This window comes from Sceloporus undulatus, chromosome 2 (assembly GCF_019175285.1).
Source record: "Sceloporus undulatus isolate JIND9_A2432 ecotype Alabama chromosome 2, SceUnd_v1.1, whole genome shotgun sequence".
In the NCBI taxonomy this organism is placed as follows: Eukaryota; Metazoa; Chordata; class Lepidosauria; order Squamata; family Phrynosomatidae; genus Sceloporus; species Sceloporus undulatus.
The window spans coordinates 176762674-176771963 of NC_056523.1; the positions used below are offsets into that span (position 1 = coordinate 176762674).

Here is a 9290-nt window from a genome sequence, read left to right on the forward strand (position 1 = left end):
ACAGTGGTGTTACCCCCATTAGGGTGTCACCCAGTGTGTTCTACGCCCTCTGCACCCCCTAGTGATCCCACTGCTATAAGACTTCCCTGCCAACTTGAGTCTGTTACTACTTCTGCTGCTCCTAGTTGCCCACTCTGATGGGCAGGGTCCTCCCCTACCCTCTCTCATCCGGGTGGCAGTGAGGACCAGACTCATAGAGGCTATACATATGAGTCCAGTGGCGCAGTGGTTAAATGCCTGTACTGCAGCCACTCACTCACAAACCATAAGGTTGCGAGTTCAATACCAGCCAAGGGCTCAGGGTTAACTCAGCCTTGCATGCTTCCAAGGTTGCTAAAATGAGTGCCCAGCTTGTTGGGGGCAATTAGCTTACACATTGTAAACTGCTTAGGGAGTGCTTAAGTGCACTGATAAGCGGTATAGAAATGTACTTGCTATTGCTATTGCTATCTCCATATCATGCACTGCTTGAACCATTGAGCTTATGGGGGGAGGGGAGGAACCTACCATGTGAGTGTTTGTCTTTAAATATATATAATATATCTGTTTCCTTTTCTTAGCTACCCAACAGTACAAGGTTTGGCAACCGGCCCTCTCTGTTTCTAGATCAAATGTTTTCCCCTGGCAGTTGCCACTGTAATTTTCTATCTTTAACTTTGGATTTTAAGCAGTGGTTGTTGGGTTGTTTACCCAACAACATCTCTGGATTCCTGGAGGGAGGAGGTTGAAATTAAGAACAGAATGAACTGGCCAAACCAATGGAGGCAAGCGTACATCACAAAGCAGCAGCCAGTCCTTCAGAGGGGAGGAGGATTCCTCTAGTATCGGGCACAGAGTAAATAACAACCTTCCACTTGGAATGAAATTCCCACAGCTGCTTCTGGGCCACTCTTAAAGTTAATAGACGAACCCGTTCACCTCCAGAGAGTCTTCATCAAGTTGAAACAAGAATTGCTCATTGCAGTCACATGCACACCCATCTGTGTACCTCAAAACAGAAATCAAATCACACTGTGGGTGCCACAGTATTCTTTTAAATTAATTAGCATATTTAGATGATTTATACCCTGCTCTTCAGCCAATGTAACACAATAAGATCCATATTTTGCAATAATTCCTTTTGGACTGCAGCCCTCAGGCTGCATTTACACTGCAGAAATAATGTCGTTTTAACTGCTTAACTACCATGGTTCCTCCCAATGGAATCGTGGAATTTGTAGGGGGTTTTTTTGGCACCAGAGTGCTCTGGAAGAGAAGATTAAACATCTTCTTAAATTACAAATCCCAAGGTTTCAGAAGATGGAGCCAGACAGTTAAAGTGGTGTCTAATTGCATTACTTCTGCAGTGTGGCAGAGCCTCAGAATCTCCCAGTAACAATGACCATCATCCATGTTGTCTGGAGAATTATTGGAGTTGCAGTCCAAAAAAGCCATTTTTCTAAGTTCTTCCAGATCTCTTGTGTCTAAAATGGCTTTACTATTGCCCTGAAGATAGACTGACAGATATGGAATAGGCATAGACAAATGAATTTCCTCTTTTATTAAATGGTGAAGTCCATTGGTCACAGGCAGATGCTCAAGCTCCAACAAACTGTGTTTGACCACTGATTACAGAGAAAATCATATTATTGATATTATTTTATTTTCAACATTATTTAATGTGTATGGAAGATCATGCCAAACCATAAACTCAATCCCTTTCATGCATGGAAAGAATCTGCCCCTTTTGAAATCTGACTGTCATAATGAAGCCTCCGTTTTATTATCAGGTGCTATAGGCACATTTCAGAGGAAGAAAGTGGCAAAACCTCCTCTGAGTATTCCTTGCCCAAGAAAACTGTGTTAAATTAATGGGGTAGCCATAAGTTGTCTTGAAGGCACATTGCTGTTGGTGTTGGTAGTCATGCGTATCTTCACGTTGTTTCCAACTTATGGCAACAGTAAGGCAAATCTATCCCTAGTTTTCTTGGCAAGATTTGTTCAGTGGGAATTTGCCATTCCTTTCTCTGAGGCTGAGCAAAGGAAGGCACATACACACAAACAAAGCAAAGGTCATTGAGCCTGCTTTGAAATAATCATGTTAGATATGGCAAGAAGTATCTGCACCAATTAAATAAATATATCATAATAAAATGAACTTTGGTGCCTTTTTGACACTTTATACAGCAACAGGATGTTTGTTCGAGTACTGCTCTCCTTTCTGTCTCTTAAACAGGAAAGTCAAAGCACACTTCTTTCCCTTTTCCCTTCTAACAGTGGCAAGGCTAACAGGAAAGAATTCTGCTGGAAGAAAAGCTGGTTGCTCTTCTGTTCCTGATACACTATGGCCCCTCTGCTGGTACTTGACTCTTAGAAGATGCCTGGCCACACCACCATGGTCTGCTACCTGAGCTGAACTTACCACCAGGCCCTACATGACAACTGCCTCAGGCAGCAGACTTTGGATGTTATGAAAGGACAGTGGAAGGAATGGCCGCTCTCCCTTTGGGAGAAGGTTGTCATTTAATTAATTACACCTATTTTTCTACTTTTCTTAGAACCCATGTGTAGTGGTTTCAGTGCTGGAAGAGGATTCTGGGAGACAAGGGCTGGAATCCTTTCTCAGCCATGGAAACCCAGTGGGTGATCCTGGGCAAGTTGTGCTCTCTCTGTTTTAGGACAAAGGCAATGATGCTAGGAAAAGCAGTAGAAAAAGAGGAAGACCATATGCCAGATGGTTACACTCAATCAAAGAAGACATGGGACTGAGCCTGCAGGACCTGAGCAGAGACGCTGAGGACAGGGGTCTTGAAGAAGTATCTTCCACAGGGTCATCATGAGTCCAAATCAACTAGAAGGCAATTAACAACAACCACAAACCAAGAAGTGGGGGGGGATTGTATTGTTTGGGATAAGATAAAATGGAAAATATGAGAGGATATCATGCTAAAATAATACAGATGGACATGAGGTGATATCATTTGATGGAAGATATGTGTAAATGATGAGAACAAATATGATTGCATTCAAATGTGAGAACTATTTAGATATGTTGATTGGTAAGATATACATATTAATAAAAAATACTGTGAAAAACAAACATACAGCTAGACTTCAGAGAACTGGGAGCAGCATTTGCTGTCCCACCTCAGGCAACACCATCTCTTAGGATGGGTCTGAAGTTATGTTGTAACATACATTCCTGTCAAGCGAGTTCATTTAGAAGAAAACACAAAAAGCAGAAATGTCTACTGACATCTGGTGCCATCTAGTGAAAATTTGTGGAAACTGGAACAAACATGGTGACTACAAAAGTGGCACTCACTCACAAGCCCATAGAGGTGTCTTCTTCTCCTATGGCCAGCCTTCTGATCCCACCTGAGTGAGTGTAGTAGACCAGAGCAGGGCAACAGGACGGCAACAGAGGGCTGTCATTTTTGCTATTCCTCAGATCCCCATCACTGTGGCAGCAGACACCTTTGTTGCTTGTTAACTGCCCTTGAGTCGAACCTGACTCATGACGGCCCTGAGGATGAGATATCTCCAAGCCCTCCCTGTCCTCCACTGCTCTATTTAGGTCTTGTAAATTCAGACTTGTGACTTCCTTTAACTGAGTTGATCCATCTGGCATGCAGTCTTCCTCTCTTTTTATTTCCCTCTACCTTTCCTAGTATTATTGGCGGGTTATAGACCGCTGCTTTGAGGTGGTCTGCTGCCGCCACCATTTGCTCCATAAGGGAGCCGTCGCAGCCACACCGCGCGGCTCCCTTATGGAGCAAAAAAGAAGCTCCAAAATGGAGCTTCTTTCTGCGGCGCCTGTGATGTCATGAGGCGCCAGGGGCGCATTCGTGACGTCACAGGCGCTGCGACACGTTCAGACGCACAGCGTCCGATACGTAAAGATGGCGCCGGCCGTGTGGAACGGCCGGCACCATATTGTACAGACAGAGTCCATATTAGAGCCAGGGGCGTCTAGAAGAGACGCCCCTTTTTTAAAATGGGACGTCCTGTGGACGTCCCAAGTGCCGGTTTGTAACCAGCCATTGTCTTTTCCAATTATTCATGCCTTCTCATGATGTGACTGAAGACAAAGTCCTGATCAAGAAGCCAATGGAGTGTTTTGTGCATCCTGGTTGGTCCCACAAAGGTATCATTGTTTCGTGGCTTTTGGATGTTATTGTACTTTGCAACATGGCCAACATAGCTACCCCTTAATATGTTTCCTGGATGTGAAGACACCACATTTTAGCCACCGCAGGGGAATCCTAAAGGAGTCAATAGACTGGGAGTTTACTATTTGAGCTTTCTACTTCCAACAAAGGTAAAACATTTTTTGAAACTGGGACTACATTTGGCATGTTTTAGGAAAACAGCACCTAGAATTTTCCTGATGCAAAAGCATCTTGAGAAGTTCAGTGTTCTCTGCCTAACAAAGGGGACTGTGACCTCACAAGGGATGGAGACATCTTGGATCTCAAAAGTACTCTTTTTTTGTATTGCTAACAGAATTCACATTTTATCTCCTGGACTTTGGGATGCTTTGTTCCCAGTGCCACATGACCAGAAGGAGACGCGACCTGCCTGCATAGATATCCCTCCACATTATCTCAGCACTGAACAACACCAACAAAAGCATCTCGACAAAATGCAGGTGTGTGACTACATCATCCTCATCTTCAAAAACATGGTCCCCATTTTCAAAAAGGGGAAAAAAGAGGACTCAAAAATTATCATCCAGTTGGCCTGACATCAATATCCAAAAAGATTCTAGAGCAGATCATTAAACAGGCAGTTTGTGGTTACTTAGAAAGCAATGCTGTCACCACAAAGAGTCAACATGGGTTTCTAAAAAACAAGTAATGCCCGACTAATGTGATCTCCCCTTTTTTATAGAGTTATAGGCTTGATAGATGAGGGAAACGCTGTGGACATAGCATATTGTTTCAGTAAGGCACTGGGCATTCTTGCAAAGCAAGAAAAATGCAGGAAAGATAGACAATGCAACTGTTTGGTGGGTTTGTAACTGGTTGACTGACCGATCCTAAAGGATACTCAAGAATAGCTCCTTTTCATCCTGGAGAGAAGTGACCAGTGGGGTCCCACTCCCACAGGGCTCTGTCCTGGGCTCAGTGTTATTCAACATCTTTATCAATGACTTGGATGACAGAATTGGGGGCATACTCATCAAATTTGCAGACACCAAATTAGGAGGAATAGCTAATACTCCTGAGGACAGAATCAAGATTCAAAATGACCTGAATAGACAAGAAAGCTGGGCCAAAGCTAACAAAATGAATTTCAACACGGAGAAAAGTAAGGTACTGCTCTTAGAGCAGAAAAACGAAATGCATAGATATAGGATGGGGGACACCTAGCTTAAGACTACATGTGAAAGGGATGTAGGAGTCCAAGTAGACCACAAGTTGAACATGAGTCAACAGTGTGATGCGGCAGGTAACAGGGCCAATGCAATTCTAGGCTGCATCGATAGAAGTTTAGTGTCTAGATCAAGAGAAGTAATAGTGCCACTCTATTCTGCTTTGGTCAGGCCTCACCTGGAATACTGTACTGTGTCCAGTTCTGGGCACCACAATTTAAAAAGGATGTTGAAAAACTGGAGCATGTCCAAAGGGTGGGTGACCAAAATGGTGAATGGTCTGGAAATCATAAATCCCTATGAGGAAAGACTTGGGGATCTAAATATTTTTAGCCTGAGTAAGAGATGGTTAAGGGGAGATATGACAACCCTGTTTAAATATTTGAAGGGATGTCATATTGAGGAGGAAGCAAGCTTGTTTTCTGCTGCTCCAGAGAACAGGACCCAGAGCAAAGGATTCAAGCTATAGGAAAAGAGATTCCACTTCAACATTAGGAGGAACCTCCTGACAGTAAGAGGGCTGTTCGACAGTGGAACACACTTCTTTGGAGATTTTGGTGGAGTCTCCTTCCTTAGAGGTCTTTAAACAGAGGCTGATGGCCATCTGTCGGGAATGCTTTTACTGTATTGTGAATTTGTGCATGGCAGAATGGGGTTGGACTGGATGGCCCTTGCACTCTCTTCCAACTCTATGATGATCATTTTTTTTGTCCCATATAATTTTTAAACATTTTGCCTGATGAAGAAACCAGTGGAGCTTCAAAAGCTTGCATCAGGTATTTTATGTATTTTGAATTGGCCCTATAAAGGTATCCCTGTTTTGTGGATTTGGGGTGTTATTGTCCTTTGTTGTCCCTGGATACACATTTATATGTTTTGTGTGTATATGTGTGTGTGTGTTATATTTATATATGTATTTAACAATTTTATTTTTTAGAGAATTTTGGACTTCATCTCCCAGAAGCCTCAGCCATGTTGGCCAATAGCCTGGCATTCTGGGAGATGAAGTCCAAAATCCCTTAAAGGCCACAGTCTGGAATGATGTTTTTAAAAAGACTTTTTAAAAGCATCTTTTGTGAGCCACCTTGGGTCCCAAAAAGGCAGCATATAAAATATATATACATATACATATAAAAAGGAGGCATATAAAACACACACATATATACTGTACAAATATATAAATATTTACATAATTTACACAATATATATAATAAACTTACACAATATATATATTCACATACGTTACACAATATATATAATTAATAAATATTTACATTCAAAAGCTTCTGCCCTGGCCACGCATGCGCACTAGGGGCGTGAGGCTGTTTTCCTGCCCGAGAGGGGGCGTGGCCGTGTCATGGCTCCGCCCCTTTCGTTGTGACGCCAGCCAGGGGTGCCGTAGCGACGCCAAGCAGCAGCTCGAGCGAAGGGCCGGCTTAAAGGAGGGTTAGAGGGAGGCGTCGTCAGGTGTCGGTGGAGGGAGGTGAGACAGCTTTGGGCGAGGGAGGGGATTGGGGTCCGAAAAGAAGGCGGTTGGGGGGGCTGGGGAAGGGAGGGGAGGGCACAGTTGACACTTATGGCTTCATGTTGTGGTTGAGTGCCTTCCAGTCCTTAGCAGTGGTCCCCAAACTGTGCCCTTTAAGAGATTGTGGACTACAGCTCCCAGAAGCCTCAGCTACGTTGGCCAATGCCTTGAGATTCTGGGAGCTGAAGTCCAAAATTCCCTTAAAGGACACAGTTTGGGGACCACTGATATATAGTAGTATTATAGTACCCCAAAGTGTGCCCTTTTAAGAAATTTTGGACTACAACTCCCAGAAGCCTCAGTCATGTTGGCCAGTGGTTTGAGTTTTGGGGAGCTGAAGTCCAAAACCCATTTAAAGGGCACAGTTTGGGGAGCACTGCTGAGGGGAACCTGCCACAGGGTTTTCTTGGCAAGGTTTGTTCAGAGGAGGTTTGCCTATGCCATTGCCAGCCTCTGAGGCTGAGAGAGTGTGACTTGCCCAAGGTCACTCAGTGGGCTTTAATGACTGGGCAGGAATTTGAACCCTGGTCTCCCAGAATCCTAGTTCAGCACTCAAACCACGGCACTACACTACAGCTGCTGCTGCTGCTGTTGTTGTGTGCCTTCAACTTGTTTCCATCTTATGGTGACCCTAAGATGAATCTATCATGGGGTTTTCTAGACAGGATTTCTTCAGTGTTTGCTGTTGTCATCTTCTGAGGCTGAGAGAGTAATAATAATAATAATAATAATAATAATAATAATAATAATAATAATTTAATAATAACATTAATAATAATAATAATAATAATAATAATAATTTATTATTATTTTATTTATACTCCACCTCTCCCGCAGGATTGAAGTGGCTTACAATATAAGATAAAATACAGTATAAAATACAACATAATCAATATATATATTTTAACCCCCCCCCCCAAAAAAAACCCCACTATACTATATAACAAAATATCATGAACAATTCAAACAGTTAAAATAATCAAACAATCAAGCCAGTCAGAGATGAGGCGATGGGCAATTTGGTTGTTGTTTCTTACTATCAAGATGGAGAACCAACAACAAATTGACAATGCACCACATCAGTTAGAAAGTCACAGCTCAAAAGGAAAAATAAGCTTAAAAGGACAAATAAGACATAAACATTTAAAAACAATCCTAAAAGGACAAATAAGACATACACATTTTAACACAATCCACATTGGGCTTGGTTTTCTGCACCTGCTCTTTCATTGTTACAACAGACATGCCAGGTAGGCCAGGCACAAAGACGGGAAAGAGAGAAAGAGATCCATTGAGACACTAAGTGGCTCAAAGCCCCATTGAACTTGGCTTGTTGCTCCTAACTCTGATGTTTACAGTTATGCACTTTTGAGGATGATTGAGCGAAGGAAGTTGTAGCATTAGCTTTCATAGACTTGGTCTATGACAAAAGCTCATGCTACAGCTTCTTTTGCCCAGTTAATCTCAGGAGTGCTACCAGATCCCTTTGCATACTGATATTCCAGACTAACATGGCTATGGACACATCTGCACTGCAGAAATAAAGCAGTTTCACACTGCTTTTGCTGCCATTACTCAATGCTATGTACTTTTTTTCTGTTTTTAATGTTGTGAAGCCGCTTTGAGTCCCATTCCTGGGTTATAAATATACTACTACTACTACTACTACTAATAATAATAATAATAGTGGAATTCTGGGGTTCGTAGTTTTGTGAGTTTCTCCCAGCCCTGGTGCCACAATAAACTACAAATCTCAGGATTCCATACCACTGAGCAATGGCAGTTAAAGCAGTGTCAAACTGGATTATTTCTGCAGAACAGATGCGTCATTTGTTTCCAGCTCTCTTTAGTACCAGCAGGCACCAAGTTGTGAGAGGCTGCATTTTGTCATGTTGAAGAGAGAGGCCCCAATTAGTGCTTACAAAATGGACAAAGCTGTGCGGAAAGCAGTGCGCTTGATGCTCAATAGCCGTGGCAGAGGGATTTCAATAAGCAGGCTTAGCTCTCAACCTGGCAGTGTCCCTGATACAGAGAATAGTCGTGCAACAGGAGGAACATCCCCCCTCCCAACACACACACATACACAAAAACATACAAAAACACAATTGGATAATTTAGCCTGAATGCTTTTTTTTTGAGGGGGGGGGTGAGCCACACTTTAGCTGTTCAGCGTTAGACTAGCCGACCTCTTTAAGGTGCAGGTTTCACTTCTCTGTTTCATGATATGAGTCCATTTTGCGCATCAAGGTGACAGTCCAACAGAGCTGTTCTTGTTGAATGGAGCATGTAAACATCTTCATATGGAAGGCGGTAGATCTTAGGGGCTCTACTATTAGAATCATAGAGTTGGAATAATAATAATAATAATAATAATAATAATAATAATAATAATAATAATAATAATAATTT

The 9290-nt window shown here is 42.5% G+C and overlaps 1 protein-coding gene across 1 annotated transcript in view; it reads left to right on the plus strand.

The window, feature by feature from the left end:
• Positions 1 to 6737: 6737 nt before the first annotated feature.
• The window catches only part of TMEM106C (transmembrane protein 106C), a 17489-nt gene continuing 14936 nt past the window's right edge, over positions 6738 to 9290 (plus strand). The window contains exon 1 of the mRNA XM_042448082.1: positions 6738 to 6839. The gene's annotated coding sequence lies outside the window, so the exon portion shown is untranslated. The remainder of the gene's footprint in view (positions 6840 to 9290) is intronic.